Below are 19,232 nucleotides of genomic sequence, written 5' to 3' on the forward strand. Positions count from 1 at the left end.
CGACAGGATCTGAGCCCTGTCTGTGACCTACACCACAGTTCACAGCAACGCTGGATCCTTAACCCAATGAGCAAGGCCAGGGATCGTATCTGTGTGTCCTCATGGATACCAGTCAGATTTCTTATTGCTGAGCCATGACAGAAACTCCAAGGTCCCGCAGAATCTTGACCTAATCTACCTTTCCATTCTCCTCTTCCCACATTTGTTTTCCAGTTGCTTTCCCCTCCAGACATATCGATTTTTGATTTTTTAAAATTGAAATATAGTTGACTTACAACATTATATTAGTTGCAGGTGTACAGCATAGTGGCATAGTGATTCAATATTTTTATAGATTATACTCCACTTAAAGTTATTACAAAATAATGGCTATATTTCCCTGTGCTGTGCAATATATCCTTGTGGTTTATTTATTTTACATAATACTTGGTGTCTCTTAATCCCCTACCCCTATCTCTCCCCTTCCCATAGTGACTTATTATCTGTTCTTCACACACAGACACACCATGAAGCTGAAAGGAGATACACAAATTGTAGGGCTTTCAGCTTGCCAGTTCCTCCTTCATTCTGCTGATAGTGTTAGTTTACTACAATATTATTCATATTATACAAAATTTACTTCTCCCATGTTAAACCTTAAATAGTTCCATATAGCCAATGAAATTGAGTATCTATTCATTGCCAAGTGCCCATAGATCTTTCAGTATATAGTCCTGACTTTAGATTAACACAGTTACCTTCGACAGTCATAATTTCCTAAGCATACTAGATACCTTCATGGCTTCACATCTTGCCAGTTCTAACTGGCCGTGCCTCTGTATGTGCTTTTCCTATATTTATTTGAAAGTTTCAATCATCCAGGCCCAGGTAAAGCGTCATGCTATTCCATCTGGCCCAGAAGTGAATACTTGTAGAATAAATGAGCTTTGTTTACCTTGTTCTGTACTGTATAATCTTGTATTGTGTCTGTGTATAACTCAGTGGTATTTTATTTGGTTTTCCACCACAGCTTGAATTTTCAGTGCTAGCTTCATTATTTTCTCAGCACTCTTAAGCAAATAACTTAATTCCTTTGAGCCACAGTTTCCTCCTCTGTAAGATAGGGACAACAATTTGACCTAATATATATGTTGTGAAGCTGTTGTAGGAACAAAATATGTATTTGGTTAATTACCTAGTGCTATGTAGATAGTAGATGTAACTACTATAGTTAGCAAAATTTTCAGTGTTGACCTGCAGTTGAAATCCTGTTTAGATATTTCATGTCAAACATCAACTCCCTGACTTTTATGAAGAACTAACAAGTGAAATGCCCCGTGGTTTTCCACGATACTATTAATTTTGGCTTTTATTCCCTATGATTAGATGGTAAACTTCCTCAGGACTATTTCATTCATTGCTGTATCATATTATCTAGAAGGCATTTTCAAATGAGTAAATGAATGAAACATAGCAACTTGAAAAGGGATTGGCAAGAGGCTACATGTACCGAATAGGCTTCTGAATGAATGGCTTTTTTATTGAGAAAAAAAAAAAAATCCAAGAAGTTGTTTTTAAAATTACTCATACCTAAGTATTTACTTGAGCAAGCACTTTCTGTACCAAACTCCTTATCATTAACAGTGACTAGGAAGTCTCACTGGGCATCTGGTTGCATTTTATATCTTTATAAGCAGCAAAGCATTAACAGGAAATAAATTAATCATTGCTTAAATCGCCTAGTCACCTAGTCATAAAAATAGGCCTATTGAAATATATTTGTCCATAAAATGGATAAGTTATTCTCTCTTCTCATAGGCATTCATGTTGCTAAATTCCAGAGTCCAAGCTGCCAAAATCAAGAGCCTAGACAAGAGGCCAGGACAGTGGAGTCAGAATTCCTGAGTTCAGTTCCAGTATATCTTGTCTTGTTTTTCACCCTTCTTTGGCTCATCATCTATGAAATGAAGCTAAAATAGACACTGACTCATTGGACTGTTTGAGGATTAATGATGCAATAAATATCAACCTTCATCAAAGTGCCTCACTCATAGAAAATGCTCGAATAATGTTAGGTAGTCCTGTTTTTTGTGGCTGCTATTTTTATTATCATCGTCATCTTCATAAGCCTTCTACAACCTCAAAGAAATGCTTATATACACATACACACACACATATAAAGTTCCCTAAGATTTTATAAAACATAAAGCCTTGCTTTGACATTCCCACCTCAGATTGTAGCCTATAAAGACATCCATCTATGGAAGGCTGAGCAATTTTATCATCTTCAAAGCTTCAGAGTGGCTAGAGATTGTAGGGGGCCAGCCATGTGGGAGCAGGGAAGGATGAAGGAAGTAGGGTTTTGGTTTGTTTTTGTTTTTTGTTTTTGCTTTTTAGGGCTGCACTCGTGGCATATGGAAGTTCCCAGGCTAGGAGTCGAATCAGAGCTGTGGCTGCCAGCCTATGCCACAGCCACAGCAATGCCAGATCTGAGCTGTGTCAGCGACCTACACCACAGCCCACAGCAATGGTGGATCCTCAACCCACTGAGCAAGACAAGGGATCAAACCTGTGTCCTCAAGGATATTAGGTTTATAACTGCTGAGCCAATGGGGACTCAAGAAGTTGGTTTTTCACAAGCTGATCTACCAAGGACTTATGGTAGCCTGGGGTTGGATTCCATATTAGAAGATGAGGACAAGATCCTACAAACCAGAGGTTACAAATCTATTCAATACAGTTCTTACTCTGTTTAATTTAGTTTTGTTCTGTGCTTAGTTCAGAGACTGAAGAAATATTTTCCCAGTAAATGATAAGATACCCAACCTTAGGGCTGGATATTTTTCACATCTTTTACATGATGGTACACAATAATGAGATTAAAGGAATTATGATGGTTCTTTAATGTTTCTAGTCTATCCTAGGTTATATCTACTTTGGTTAAATGTAGTAATGTTTATATGCTTTTACAAATATGTAGCTTTATAGTATTATAAAGAGAGAAAATAATCTATGACAGAAAAACAATTTTTAAAATGTTCACCTCAAAAGGGAAATTTAGTATCTAGTTCTGGCTAGATACAATAAGTAAATATAGTTACCTACAGTTAGATTTGCTGTTATGGCATGTCTGCTTTACTCTATTAGATCTAGTTATTGAGGACATGTTTTGTCCTGTTCATTTTTCTTTGTCCCCTAGAGGCTTGCAAATCCCCCCATTCCAGCTGTTAACTTGTAGGCAAATTGGTCACCCCTGAGTTTAGTTTCTTTAATAGTAAATAAAAATAATGGTGCTTACTCCATAAAGTAGTGAGAATTAAGTGACACAATCTACTTAAAAGCACAGAATATATTAATTATATAATAAATGGTGAGTGCTGGATCTGCGGACCTCATATATAGCATGATGACTATGGTTAACAGTGTTAACAATATTGTGTACTTGAAAGTTGCTAAGAGAGTAGATTTTAAAAGATCTCACTATACAGGCAAAAATTGATACGTACGTAAGGTGATGGATATGTAAGCCCACATTGCAGTGATCATTTTGCATTATACATATACATCAGATCATCACATTGTGTACCTTAAACTTATACAGTGTACAATGTTGGATATATCTCAATGAAGCTGGAAAGAAAGTGAAAAAAAAAAAACTGAACAGATTGACTAAGAATTAATGAATGTATCTTTTTAATACTACTTTAATTTTTTTTCTGTTAACCAGAATAGCCACAGGGTTCCATGAAGTAAGACTCTGCATGTAATAACTACTCATATTCTTTAACTTCAGTTTTTTAAATTTCTTATGTTAGACGTGGTATGATTAATAAAGTTTCTAGTTGTTTGTTAACTATTTGAATATTATCAGAGGATTTTTTTAAAACGGCAGTTTATTCTAATTTTAGCATCCCCTGGATAATATTGAAATAAACCAGTTGTGTATAATTTAGCCTTAGATAAAAGGATTAGTGTGTTTGGAGTATAAACCTACCTTTTGTTGAGCTGGCCAATTTAGTAAAAGCATTTCAACAGTACTTCTTAAGTGTAGTATGACTTAAAATGCTGGAAGCTGCCCAGAATGTGAAAAAGGGAGAATAATTTATATTTAATTGGTCTAAACCTACCTTTCCTAGGTCAATAAGAAGAGAAACCAGCAGCATTAATCAAGATAAAATTATCAGCTGATTAATCAGTGTTCTAATTACTGCATAGTTCTTTACCTTTTCAGTTTTAATTACTAAACCTCATTGTCTTTTCCATATGGCTAACATGTATTCATAGTGTAACTTTTTCTCCTACTGAAATCATTAAGACAAAAATATACATTCTAGATATTAAACAACAAATGCGAGAAATTTCTCCTACCCCTTAAGAATTTCTGCAAAAGGTATAAATAAGCTACTAGATTATTGAAGAAAAGAATGATAAATTCGTGGATATTTAAGTGGGTAATTATTTAACTCCGATTATGAAACAGCTTTGTGAGATAGTCCATCTTGTCCTATTTCATCAAATAAATTTGTGCAAATTGTGTCTGAATCCAATTGCAGTTAAATATAAACTAGGAAAATACGTTGGAGATTTCACAAATTATTTGTTTTGGTGAGGGCCTGAATATTTCTGTTTAGATGTGTTAACTTCACTGTGTGGTTTCTTACCCTCAGCAGTGTTAACTTTCGGGCCCCCTAGCTCTCTGTCACTGGGAGCTGTGCACTGTAGGTTTCTGGCCTTTACCCACTAGATGCCTGTAGCAATACCTGCCAAGTGCCCAACCACTGCTTTTTAACAAACAAAAATGTCTCCAGACATTGACAAGTGTCCCCTGGGGGGCAAAACCATCTCCCTCCCCCACCCCTGGCCCCGACCTGCACTGAGAACTACTGATTTCACTTTATGGCCACCATGAGAACACTTATTTAAACAGATATACTGTGTCATAAGGCACTTTTACCAGATGAGCAGAATTTTTTTTACAGGTCAGGTACTTTTATGGCAAACTCTTTTGATGTAAAACTTTCCAGATACTTTGGATGATCCAATGTTGATGATCACCACTCTGATAACAGCAATATATAATGTTCACTGAGCATATCTATTTCAGTCACTGTGTGACCGTATCTACATGCTTTATTTTCTTTAATCTTTCAAGTAGCTCTGTGAGGGGTGGGGCACAGTTGTTACCTACTCCCCCTCTTATAGAGTTTAGCAAGCTTAAACATTGCCCAAGGTCACACAGTTAGGCTTTTCTCACCCAATTTGATAGGACATGATTCAAAATAACTGTTCTTGAGGAGGATTTTTTTCTCATTTCCAAGGAAGTGAGAATGTATATTTGAAATAGTTTAGGATTTTGCCTACATTTTCAGTTGTGTTAATCTATAATGTATTAAGGAAATGAATGTGAAATATTTGGGTTTATTTAAACATTACTTGAGGATCACTTTAAAATTCCAAGGTGAACTATTGGGATCTTAACTAGAGAAAGACAATTCGGAGGATGATTATAATGAAACAAGCATAGTGGTTATTATAATTATGATTGAAAGATGGCTTTCTTTGGAATGAGGAATATTTCTCAGCAAGTTTTTCTCCTTCTTTCCCTTTGTTCTTCCCTTCCCTCTCTCCCTCTTTCCTACTTTTCTTTTCTTTATCAGATTCTATATTGCCTCCACTATGCATTATGTATGCTTGCAATTGGAAAACCATTGAGTTTAGCCACTACATGTAACTAAATTACTTGAGTGCTTACTAATTTCTATTTGCATGGTTCTAATACACAAATATGAACACTGATATGCCAAAGACGTAATTGTAATTTTTAGCTACCTCTTTCAATTCCAAGTATTTCCCCCACCTATGTAGGTTTAACATTCTACTTCTCCTACTAAATATTATTACTGTTCTTAATTTTAGATTTGGGGTTATATGACATAAAGTTTAATATATCAGTCCTAGGCTTTCAATTATTTTTAACTCCCCTTTTCAGAAAAATGTCTTTGGAAGATTGGACTGAACATGCATGGCTGCTTCTGTGGGTATTTATTCCAGCTTTAGAGCCTGTTCTAAGGCATGTGACATGTTTAGGTACAGGATTCTTCCATGACAGCTGTAAACCTCTATATCTGTAGTGATTCAACTGTGATATCCTCCTTATTACCTTTTAAGTGCATCATAATAAAAATATGTATTGCTTATCATTCTCTGTAGGGGAAAAGAATATTTGCAAAATGAAGAGATAAATGAATCTATAATTTTTATATTCTGGCACAGCGTTTTTTTTTAGGGCCTACTCTATTTGGTGTATATAATGTTCTGTGTTCTCTAAGCATAATGCTATTGAAAAATACGTTGGCATAACATTTAAATTAGAAGAGGAAAGCGGACTTGTAATGAAAATCATTTGCTGAGCGTAATGGTAGACCAGGACAGTTACCTCAGTCCCTCATTATAATGAATTAAAATATAGTTCCTAAAATCATTTGTCAGTCCATTTCAGCACATTTTGCAGATGTCTGCTTTGCCGTTTTTGGCCAGGATCTTGAATAAAATGTTAGGCTGGGCGAAAACATCATTGAGAACAATTGGACTTTACAGATACATGGAGTCTTTATATATACTTCAGTACTGCTCCTCATCAGAGATATCATGTTTCCCTAACACTGAAGCAAATACATTTGCGATATCAGGAAAAAAAATAAAAGAAAAAAGAAAAAGACACCTGACCAAAAAAAAAAAAAAAAATGGTCAAAGAACAAGAGCTGATAATTCACAAAGAAGAAATAGAAATTCAAATTTAAAGAAAGCATGCTTAATCCTGTTGGTAAGCAAAATATTACAAAGTAAATGACAGGTTTCTTATTTTTGATAAATTAACAGAAATGTTTAAAATAGTAGTAATCCAACACTGGGATGCACGTTCATTATAACTTTCCTACAGGGCAGTATTTTGGGCCATATGTGTGGTAATGTAAATTTTCAAATGCAAATTTACTTTGATTCAGATATTTAATTTTTAGGAATTTATATACATGTCCACATAGATGTGGAAAAATATTTAGCTATAAAATTTTAGCTAAGTACATTATTTATATTAGCAAAACCATTATAATTAGAATAGCAGCATCTTATAATACTCATTTATAGACCTAGGTATTGATTATCAGTGGATACTCACATCAGTAAAAGACAGTCCAATATCGTGTACCACTTGATAGAAGCACACCATACCACTTATGAAATATTGTTGCTAAAATATGGAACCTGAATCTGAGAAAAATTCTAGATCTATGTTCCTATTTCTAGTAGTTGATAGAGGAACATGTTAAGTGACACTGATGATGATGTGGTCAGCAGAATCTAAGACGCAAGAAACACTCTAGGTCCAATGAATGATTTTTTTTCTTCCCTCACCTCACAAGTAAGTTGCAAGAGAATAAAAAAAAAAGAGAGAGATGGAAAGGAATCTCTTGATTGAAAGAGACACATTGATCATCTGTAGTGTGTGGAGTTTATTTAGATATTGATTTGAGCAATGAAGAGAGGAAGTGGAGGGAAGAAAGAGGGAAAGGAGGGAAGAATGGAGGAGAGATCAAGGATTTTTGAACACTGCCTGCATATTCGATGCTATGAAAGATTACTGTTAACTTTTGAGGTGTAATAATGGTCTTGTGCTTGAGTGTGGTGTGTGTGTGTGTGTGTGTTAGTTCTTCTTATCAAGGTAAAGTGTGGAATGGGTGAGGATGTAGATGAAATAAGACTGACCATGAGTTGATAATTGTTGAAGCTGGTCATGGGTACACGCTGGTTCCATATATCAATCTTGCTTAAAAACAATAACATCCCTAAATGTTTAACCATATGGCTTCAGTTAAATAATTTATGGTATTTCCAGGATATAAAATGATAGGCAACCATAAAAATGATATTTATATTATGGAGAATAGTTAAGAATATTGAGGCTTTCAAAATGTTCATAAAATATTAATAAATGTTAAAAGGTTACAAAGCAGCATGAAGAGAATTATTCCATTCAGATTCCTAGAATGAAATAAAGACCCCCAAATTAGCAATCATTATCCCTAAGTAAGAGGATCATGGAAGATTTTAATTTTCTCCTTTGGGTTTGTTTGTGTATTTTCTGAATTTCTGTAATATGCATATATTTGTCATTCAGGTTTATAATTTCATTAAAAATGAAGGAAAGAACAAATATATACTTTAGAAGGCTATTCTCCATAATGAAATCAAAATTTTTAGCCGTTCTATATGAGCAAGTTTTAAAAAATGTCAACAAAGCATTATTTTATAGTTACATTATAAAGTAATGTATTACTATCACTTGGATGGGAGAAGTCAAAGAAAATTAGTTTGGTTATTTATATCTTGTGTAAGAAAGCAGGGAAGTGTCGAATTTTGTTTTCTTTCTAATGAGAAAAGGTCAAGGAGAAGGATTCTTACATGTATAGAATACCTATATTAAGCTATAAACACTATTCTTGCAATCCTGAATATGAACTCATGAGTTTTACTTCTATGTCTATTTTATAGGTGAGGAAAAAGAGACAAGAGTTTGGCAGCAAGTAACTTCCAGAGCTGGGAATCAAGCTAAGGTCAGTGTGGGATACACTGGGCCTCCTGGTGATGTGGTGTAGAAATTTGACTCTTTTGTTAGGGTATGTTTCCTCAGGGTCAAAATATACTGGCATTTTTGTATTCTATGCTATGAAAGCTAAAAAAAAAAAGAGTCATACAATCTGTTCTTTTGATACTGTTATCCAGTTTCCAAAATACTCTCATCAAAGGGATTAAAATAAAGTCTGAAATGTAACATTTCTATGATTTAGAAAAAAATGAAGTGGGAAGAAATATCTCAGTCCAGTGTTGCCAGATAAATGCTGTGATCCAATCCCTGTCCTCTCAAACTTCCCAGATAGGTGCTTCTTTGAGCATGTACAGTGTGTGTGAAATGGCTCAGGATCACCGAGCACTATCTTCCTTGCCAGTGTAACACCACAGAGTCTTTGGTGCAGCCATTTAAGACACTCTTACTAAGTGAGGTTGTATTGTTTTTGTTTTTATCCTTCAAGGGGTTGGTTCTTATTAAGGTAACTGCAGTAAAGCATACAAAGTGGGAGCAGCAAACTGATGAAAAGGATGAACTGACTGTCAAAGGGAGGGTCCAGAAAGGAAGAGTCCATTTCCTTACACGGGGGGTGACTTGTCCCTGTTGGCATATATTTCCTGTCATGATTAAGCCTTTGTTGAGCACCTACTCTCTGGCTATCACCTCGGTAAACAATCTTAGAATATGTGTTTTAATATTTTCAGATCACATAGACTTTAAGACATTTTATGTTGTGGATATAAATATAAATACAGTGTTCAGTTCAGTCAAGATTGGGAGTTCTTGTTGTGGCTTAGCAGTAATGAACTCAGCTAGTATCTATGAGGATGTGGGTTTGATCCCTGGCCGCGCTCAGTGGGTTAAGGATCCAGCATTGCCTTGAGCTGTGGTGTAGGTCGCAGGCACAGCTCTGAACCTGCCTTGCTGTGGCTGTGGCGTAGCCATCAGCTGCAGCTCAGATTGGACCCCTAACCCAGGAATTTCAGGAATTTCCATATGCCTCTGGTGCAACTATAAAAAGACCAAAAAAAAAAAAAAAAAAAAAAAAAAAGATTAGCTATTGGTGCTTTGGTCCCTTACATACTTATAATGGACTCATCTGTGAATTAAGAAAGAGGGATGAAAACACAGGCACAAGTATGCTATTCAGAACAAAAAAAGCCACAGCTTTTCCTCCCAACCCTGGGAGGGGGTACATGTACACACACAGGCATATTTTATATATATTCCTATAAATATATATGTATATATTCCTATGAGATATTAATATATTTTAATCTGGACTTTTTTGGAATACAATAAATATGGAAATCTTGGCACATCATACCAATGTGCTTCACAGACAGAATCACTGTATTTATGTAGGAAAGTGTAAGAGAATACTGGCAGTGCTGTTAGTTTTGCTTCTAAGATATATTAACCAAGATACTATCTTGATTATTATGACCCTTCACAGAGATTTCTCTTTAATTATAGTCTTTATCCCAATATAAGGGCAATCTCCTGACCAATCAATTTACTTATTCCTATCCTAATAATTTCATAAAAATAATGTGAAAATGGAATCTGCTCACTTCACAGATTGAAAAAATCATGGGTAATTGTTCTTAATATTATGGAGGAATTTACATCTCTTATAATTCAAGATTTCAAGTAGAAGTCTCCATTTGAGAAACCCAAGGAGAAAATCTATTGTATGTTTCTGCATTTTCTAGCAATTATGTGTTTTGTGGCCACTCTTAAAGTTACTTTCCTTTTCTAGTTACGTCCATTATTATAGTTGTCTAAATACAACAGCAATGGTGTTTTTCTGTACTCATGCATAGAATATGTAAGATTAGTGCATCATTAGAGCCACAGCTGTCTGTCCTTTGCTATGTCTGCACTTTTGGCAGTTCTGTGACCTTCATGTTTTTGTTTCTTAGATCTCAGAGATAACCTTTTTCCAAGTTTACACAGAAAGCGGAGAATAAATCTGAACTGCTTTTAGTATGTTTTAAAAAGTTTTGGGAGTTCCCTTCGTGGTGCAGTGGTTAACGAATCCGACTAGGAACCATGAGGTTGCGGATTCAATCCCTGCCCTTGCTCAGTGGGTTAACGATCCAGCATTGCCATGAGCTGTGGTGTAGGTTGCAGACGCGGCTCGGATCCTGCGTTATACTGTGTCTCTGGCATGGGCTGGCAGCTACAGCTCCGATTAGACCCCTAGCCTGGGAACCTCCATATGCCGCGGGAGCGGCCCAAGAAATGGCAAAACGACAAAAAAAAAAAAAAAAAGTTTTGGACCTTGATGAAACACATAGGAGCTTCTCTGATTTAGGATTGATAAAAATCATGTGTATTGCATTGGCTTACCTTTGGTATTTCCATTCAAACTCTCCTCATACGTCGCATCAATTATCAGCATATACATTTCATACCCTAGGGAAAAAAATCAGAGCCAACAATTAACTTGCTACTTCAATTTTTTTTCCTGAATTAAATTGAATTCTGGTCTTATTTGGCTTTATATCACAGCCCATTTTGCTGCCATGTATTAAATGTATGGTGTTCTATTTATTGCATTTGAGGATCTTGTACTGTGATCATCTTTCTGAACACTTAAGACAGAACATGAGTACTTTTAAGTGCTGCAAACACACTGGTCATTGAACATATCAATGAATAAAAGGTGAGTGGGTTGGTGATAATGAGAGAGAAGTACCTTTGTTTCAATATTTATTGAGGATTGTTTTTAATGAAGTGTTCTGTCTAGAGTGGAAATAGTGCTCTTTTTCTCCCTCTTCATAATCTCTTTAGTGGGTCAAGTTGCTGTCTGTAGCTGTATCTTCATTATTTAGAAATCTTGAAAAAGGGCAAAAGTCTCACCTTAGTTATCAATTAAGTATTGTATTAGTGTTTTCCAGGAGTATGTCAGAGTGGAAATCTGCTAATATGCCACAGGGAGGGAAAGCCTTGCACTACCCCTCTTGAAGGATTTGTGAAACCCTAATCTAGCTGAAAAAAATGTAGGGAATCTACATCTGTAATGGGTTTTGGAAACAACACCTTTGACATTCTATGCCACGGTTTAGTGTTGGAGAAAGGAGAATCTTGAAGTGTGGCAAATCTGCAAATGCTCTCCCTTTTCCTGCAGGAAAATCTTCCTGCGTGGGATGGATTTAAGACAAGAAAGGCTCAGAGTATCCACACCTAGCCTGAAGAGGGGAGAGTGGAGGCTTCTGCAGACAGTTCTAGTTTCTGCAGATTATGCCAATAGAGACAAAAGCTTCCACACATTTAAGACTTCATCACTGAAAACACCATCATTTAAATAATAATTGTGCATTAGCACCATTCCAAATTGATTTTTCAAAGTGATTTCATGTCATTATCTTATGTTATCTTCCCAACAACTCTTGAGATAGATAACCCTGATCTGATGGGTGGGCTTGTTTTAGAGACAAAAGAAAGGGACCATCTCCTGTTCAGTAGTCCATTTGCTTGAATTCTTGATTATTCCTTCTTTTGTTTGTTTCTTTATTCTCTTCCTTTCTACAGGATTTCCATATCTATATATAAAAATGTTTAACTCTTTAAGCAAGGAAACAAAACATCAGCCCAATTCAGTAACATACTCCTTTATTTTCCACTATTCCCATTACCAGCCGTTCTGTCTCTCCTTTTCCCCTTTATAGCCAAGTAGCAGGAAGAAGGGGCTCATTCACTGCCTTAATATTGTGTCTTCCATTCCTTTCTCTTTGAATTTCTCAGTCCTGTTGTGAATTCTTTTCAGCATTTGTTAACTGAGAACTGCTTTGCTCCTTCTTTTTTCCAATTCTCTCCTATCTTCTGAGTTTCTTCCTACCCTCTCAGGGAACTCCTGTTCAATATAATTCTAGGGCTCTTCATCCAAATCAGCATCTCCATCCCACTCTCTTTTTCACATATACCAGTTTATATGTATGTATATACACACACACAACACATATATGTGTATATGTGTGTATGTGTTAAACATACACAAAATTGAACCAAGTTTCAATGTGTTCCAGCCTGTTACGTAAATCTAATTCTGACTTTGTTTCAAGATTTGATGATCAACATCCTTACTTAGGCTAGAATCTGGGAACTTTCTCAGCTTGTGACACCTTCACTCTTCAACAACACATATTTTGTTTATTAGACCCACTTAAGATTCTCTCAACTATAATTTATTAATTTTTTGAAAAATGTTGAATGTAGTTCCTCCTTTTATCCACACTGGCACTGTATCCTTAGAGTCTCATCTTGCATTCCTGCAGCACCATTCTAGCTGGTGTTGCTGCTTCTAATCTTGCGTTTTTTCCTAATATCTATACTCCCACCAGAGTGTATTTGTAATACTTCCCTGCTTAAAACACATCTATTATTTTAGTCACCTTCGGTGCAATATTCAAACTCCTTAATGTCTCACAAGAGATCATTTTTGATCCATTTCAGCCTCCCTTTGCAAATCTAACTTTTTCTACACTTCCCTTGCATCTTCGCCTGAAACTGCCAATGTTCTTTGGCCTCTGGCATCCTTGCCTGAAATATCCTCTGTGCTGGGTTGAATAGTATCCCACTCCACATCCATTCATCACCAGGAACCTCAGGATGTTAACTTCTTAGGAAAAAAGGTCTCTGTAGATGTAATCAGTGAAGATGAAATCACACTGGATTAGACTGGGCCTCTAAACCCAACATGACTGATGTTCTTGTAGGAGAGAAACACAGGGGAGAGGCCTTCTGAAGACAGAGGCAGAGATTGGAGCAATGCATTTCTACAAGACAGGGATGCCTAAGATCGCCACAGGTGCTAGGAGAGAGCCATGGGATAGACTCTCCCCCTTGGCCTAGAGAAAAAACCAACCCTGCCAACACCTTGACTTCAGACTGCCTAGCCTCTAGAACTGCCATTTTTAGCTCATCGGTTTATGACAATTTGTCAGGGAAGCCCTGGGAAACTAATTTACTCTCCAGAAGCTTACTCCCATTGGTAGTAGCCTTTAGGACCTCCTGAGTTTGGGTGAGGGCCCCACTTCTAATCATCATGTGGTTCTCTGTTCCCTCCCTGGGTTGGAACCGCCAGCCAGTGAGTTCCTTGAGGGCACACACCAGGCTTTGCTCCATCTCAAACTCCCAGCATGGTGCCTGGAGTAGAATAGGATGGGTTTTTATTGGTGAATCAAATCACCAAAATGACACATCTCTGGTGTGAGTTGTTACACATTCCTTTTAATCCTTGTATTTTATTTGCTGCACTGTTTTGAATAGTAGACTTAAAGTATCCAGGTGTGTTTGTGATTTTGACTTTTCTTTTGAGTGATCCTAAAGAATAGCTGGTTGTACTTTAGGCACAAGGTACTGCAGTCTGTGGGAAATCCAGTGTAACTGATGGCTAATATTTCATCAGAGATGAGCATTTCTGATTGGATAACTGGCTTTTTCAGAAAGAGGGTGCTGGTTCTATGGCAGTAGGATGGAAGAGTTTCCATGGCAGTAAGATAGAAGAGGTTTAACTGTGAAAGTGGGCTGAGGAAGGGAAGAGGCTGGGGCTAGAATGTTGAAGTGTAACTTGAAAACAACTAGGGGTTTTTGTTGAGAGTAACTGAATGAGAATAGTGGCCATTAAGTTCTTAGAAGTTAGGTACCTTCTTACTCTTGCTAGTTTCATTTCTGGGCCGACCTTCCCCTCTCTAGACACTTCCTCTTCCTCCCCTCCACCCCCCATTCACATACAGAAAGTTGAATTTTATCTGCTTCTTCTGAAAGTTTCTCAAATATCCCAATTTTCTTTCCCATGATTGACCAATCTTTGTTGCATATCATTTCATTCTTCTCTTAAAGGTGACTAGAACGAAAAGATAAGAGATGAAAATATTTTTTTCCTATATTTTCTCAGTCCTTTTTGATTCATCAGAAGACAAAATGAATTCCAGAAATCTTAATGAATTTGATAGCTCCATTGCACATCTAGAAAAATTTATCTTACAAAAAAACACCCCATCAATTATTTGGTTAACTGATGAGAAACTAAAGGCCAAGTTTGGAAATTATACAAGTTTTCTATGAATATTCATAAATAATTAACTTGCATCTCAATTTAGAACCTAACAACAGTTCGTTTCATTTTTTGTTGTTGTTTCGTTTTTTAATATCTGAGTTAATTATATGCTGAGGTCTAGTTGCTGGGTCTTCCCTCCTAGTGGCAGTTGAACAACTGCAGTTGGTGAAAATAACCCTTTGCTTCTGTGGCTTTTACCATGTTGTTGTATAGCTGAGGGAAGACACAAAATCATGCTGTTTGAAGGACAACTGGCTTCCTAAGGGGGTTGCTCTCTCCCCTTCCCTATTCCTAGTCTTTTCTCTAGGCCCTATGTACCTTTGAGGTTGAATTCCTTTCTTCCACACTTTTTACTAAAAGTGCAAAATAGAATGTGCAAGAGAAAGAGGACAGAAAAAAGGAATCTGTCCCAAAGTAAATGGCGAAAAGCTAAATTGCTACATCGTCCTGGGGTTTAAGCTCCTTAGGTAGCCACATTCTTAGCTCCGTGAGGGGTACAGCGATTGCAAACCCCTTAGGGTAAAAAAAAAAAAATTAGGAAGAACTAGGTCTAACCGAGCAAAGGACCCCTGTATTTGTGAAACGCGGCTGCATAGAAGAGGAATCAGAGCCCTGGGCTGTTAGCAGGAGGGAGGCCGTTCAGGGACTGCCCCCTTTGTCTCTTTGGCTTGTACGGGCTGGAGGATGGAATAATTGTGGACAAAGGGTCCGAGGAGGGCGGAGGATAGGGTATGAACTCTTCATGCAGCTGCTTTCAGCTTTATTTACCGTCCCATCTTTCAGGCGAAGCCTCCTGTCCAGTTCCGAGCCTCCTCCGGGGAGCTGACTGCGGGGTAACACTGCCATCTAGTGGCCTTCTTGCCCTGGTAACCGGCTTTCTGTGCCCTCGGGCTGCCTCTGCGGCTCCCTCTCCTCCTCTCTCTCCTTTTCTCTCTTGCTCTCTCTTTCTCTCTCTCTCTTTTTAAAAAAGGTCTTTATCCTGTCAAGGAAAAAAAAAAAAAAAAAACTGGCTCTTGGAAAACAACCAACTCTGTTGGAACTCAGAGATAATAATCAGTTTCTCTGGGCTTGTGAAATTGGCTCATTAAGCTTGCTTTTTAACAGAAAATATTGGAAGCGATTAAGTCTGCTTTACTGAGTGGGCATGAAATGGCCAACCTTCGGCCACCCACAGCTCCTAGGTGCCTGGCGCCGTTTTATGCATGCAGCGTAATGTCTTTACTTGAAGTGCTGTTTATTCATCACCTGCTTATTTATCTCTTTGCATTTGGCAGGCACATCGATCAATGTTAAACTGTCACACAAGGTTATTTTTCTTTTACATAACAGTATAGGCCTAAGGTAGTGGCATATTAAAAGTAATAACTTTCTAACTTGTAGCTCAAGATGACAGCCCCATTTTTACCCGAATATATTACAGCAAGGAATTCCTCATTCAGTTTGCCCTCACCCTCCCTCCCTCTGCTCCCCTAGTACTCTGCTCTTCCAAGGTCAAAGGCTTCATTCTGCCTTGCTTCCCTCCCACTTTGCATACCACTCCATGTCCCCCTCACCTCCAGTTATCTCCCTCTTTTAGGCTGATAAGCCCACAGAGAACATTCTGTCCACTGAATGTACACATCTTGCTTGTCCCTCTTTATGATGACATTTCCCCCTTTGCATAAAGAAATGGTAGTCCACTGAGCTCTGGAGAAGCAAAAAACAAGTTTCTTCATATGGCGGCAAAGGTTGTGATGGTCTTCTATCTCCAACTCCACAGCCATCTTGGTAACTATGGAAGAATGTTGCTGCTTTTTATTTCCCTTTCGTGTTACAATAGGCAACAACAACAGAAACTACAGGCCCATTGAAAAATAGAATTAAAAAACACCTGAAAGCAAGGAGCATTGCTTTGAAGCAAGGGGGCTTCATTTGGGGCTTTTAAGTTGAGTTGTTTTCCCCTCCTTTCTTTGGTTTTTGCTTGGTTTGTGTTGCTTTCAAACTCTACCCAGTTTATGACGCCTCCTGTCTTGGTGACAGGCCAAGCAGGCTTTCTTTGTACAAACAGGTTTTCTTTTTCTTTCTTTCATTTCTTTTCCCCCCCTCCAGTCCAACCTAAAAATGCCTACAGATAGACTATCAGATCTTTTTAGTATCAAATTTCAAAGTGGCCCTTAGAATTCCTTCCTGCCCTTGATCTCTCCCTTCGGATTTCATCTCAGATTTGGATTCTGTTGCTAAATATGCCTTGGACACTGGCTTTCTGATACAATGCTTTGAGAACCTTGCGTACATAGGGATTAAGTATCTTACTGTTGCACAACTATTCTTGTGATATAACATACCACACCCATTCTGATGTTCTACCTCTGTGTGCCCCTGAATAGCTCATCTAGGAAGTGTGGCCCACCTTGTAGATTTCCTCATACATTCCTATCCATGGAAGATGATGGGATTTTGATCTATGGTGATCTATTTTATCATGGGTGGCAGATCCCCAGAAGAAAACATGCCCGTTAAAAAAAAAAAAAAAAAAAGATGCAGCCCAGCCTGTGTCTATGCTCTTCCGATCAATATTTGCATTAAAGTGGTTTAAATGTATGTGGCTCTGAGGCTGTCTATTCTTTCAACCTGACCTGCTGCATTGATTAGGGCTAGTGATAGAGGGGGAAAGAGCAAATCAGGCGAGGAAAAGAATTAAAAGGAAAAATAGAAGAAAATGAAAGCTGCCACACTATGATTCCTGTAGGAGATGCACTTGTAGCCATTTGCGGCTGCCATATTAGCTTAGCAGCCCGTTTGGGGAGAGCACCCCCTCTCCATCCTTCTTATCAGCCTTTTTTGTCTTTCAAAAGAAAACAACAGAATTTCTGGTTGCCTCTAAGATAAGGCAACTCAGTGGCTTGTGATTAATAGCCAGATGTATCCAGGCTAATGCCTGTTTTACTTCTCTTGCATCCTTTCTTTCTGTCTCTACAGTCTGTATTTGTAAATGAAGTCTGTGTGGCTAAAATCTCATTAATACCAATTATAACCACTACTTATTAAATGACTATTTTTGTATCAGACAGTGCTAAGTTGTTTGCAGATGTTATCGAAGTTGGTTCTTTAAAGCAGCCTGTGCAGAGATCATTCTGATCCCAGTTTCACTTTTGGCACCCAAGGATAGTTTGTAACTATTCCCAAGATAAACCACAAGTAAAAGGCAGTAGCCCTCTGTTTCTGAACCACAGATTCTTGACTGTTGTGCTAGGTAATGCTGGGGGATGATGTTTCTCTGTTGGAGAATGTTATCAGATTAAACATCACACTTAACCCTGGTCTGTGTATAAAGAGATATGTCCACTGTATAATACTGGGACCCACTGTTCTATCACCACAGGCACTTTCAATTACTTGGAGCACAAAATGTTTTCAGTGGAGACATGGATGGAAATTGACCTCTTTGGGAAGACAAGACAGTCACAGGAACAGAGCTATCACATGTTAATACCTTGTTCTCTTCCTGCCATGGCAAATAAATGGCCCAAATATTTCTTGATAGGTGATGCAATCTCAAGGAAATCTATAATTTTTTCAGATGAACCAGTTTACAAAGCTCATTTGTGAGTTAACTGGGATAACACTTACTCATAGAATATTGAAGGCTTGTGTGTCAAGTAACTATTGTTAAGACCTGTGCTGGATAAGATATACTTCTTAATACTTAAGAACTGATTGTGTAGTAAAGGATGAAAAGCAGACAGTGAACTAGTTAAATTGCTTCACCAGACAGGGTGTGATCTTGTGCCATAGTTGAGCCACATATAAAGAAAATTTAGAAGAAATATAGAAAATTGAGAGGGTATTGGGAGGGGGAGAGTTTGGGAAGGCCTTGTAGAGCTGGACCTGAAGACAGATAGATAGAAGCTAAATTGGGGGATAGAAGACATTAAAAATGGAGGCAGGAGTTCCCATCATGGTGCAGTGATTAACGAATCCGACTAGGAACCATGAGGTTGCGGGTTCGGTCCCTGCCCTTGCTCAGTGGGTTAACGATCCAGCGTTGCCGTGAGCTGTGGTGCAGGTCGCAGACGTGGCTCGGATCTGTCCTTGCTGTGGCTCTGGCGTAGGCCGGTGGTTATAGCTCTGATTCGACCTCTAGCCTGGGAACCTCCATATGCCACGGGAGCGGCCCAAGAAATAGCAAAAAGACAAAAAAAAAAAAAAAAAAAAGGCTGCCATTTACGAGTATCATTTGGAATATTGGAAGGACTATCCCTGCTGAAGCTAATATTATGGGTGGTTGGGTTGGGCTGAGTTTGACCACAAAAACCCTGAAGGTCAAGATTGGACCATGGACACTTGCATTAAGTATCCTCTTTTATTGTCTTGGGGGAATCAAACAAATTTGTCTGCTGAAATTACAGCTTGGAAATTTGACCTACTTAGGGCATTGCTTGGAGCATTGGAGTTTCAAACAAACCCTTGGCTCTAAAGGAAGAATCTCTTGATACTTTTCATTTTCTCAAGGATGAAAAGAAATTAAAAGTAACACATGTAAAGATATGACTTATGAGGCTAACTTGAAATGGGAGAATT

The 19,232-nt window shown here is 37.8% G+C and overlaps 1 pseudogene across 1 annotated transcript in view; it reads left to right on the plus strand.

Annotated features, from left to right (window-relative positions):
- The window catches only part of LOC110260097 (V-type proton ATPase subunit e 1 pseudogene), a 561,141-nt pseudogene that overhangs the window by 87,194 nt on the left and 454,715 nt on the right, over positions 1 to 19,232 (plus strand). Inside the window, exon 2 of the transcript XR_014841898.1 lies at positions 8,530 to 8,591. The product of XR_014841898.1 is annotated as a V-type proton ATPase subunit e 1 pseudogene (transcript). The remainder of the gene's footprint in view (positions 1 to 8,529; positions 8,592 to 19,232) is intronic.

This window comes from Sus scrofa, chromosome 3, assembly GCF_054392235.1.
Source record: "Sus scrofa isolate SSC_HxYL_T2T_F1_AM1 chromosome 3, Sscrofa_HxYL_maternal_Yorkshire_Landrace_v2.0, whole genome shotgun sequence".
In the NCBI taxonomy this organism is placed as follows: Eukaryota; Metazoa; Chordata; class Mammalia; order Artiodactyla; family Suidae; genus Sus; species Sus scrofa.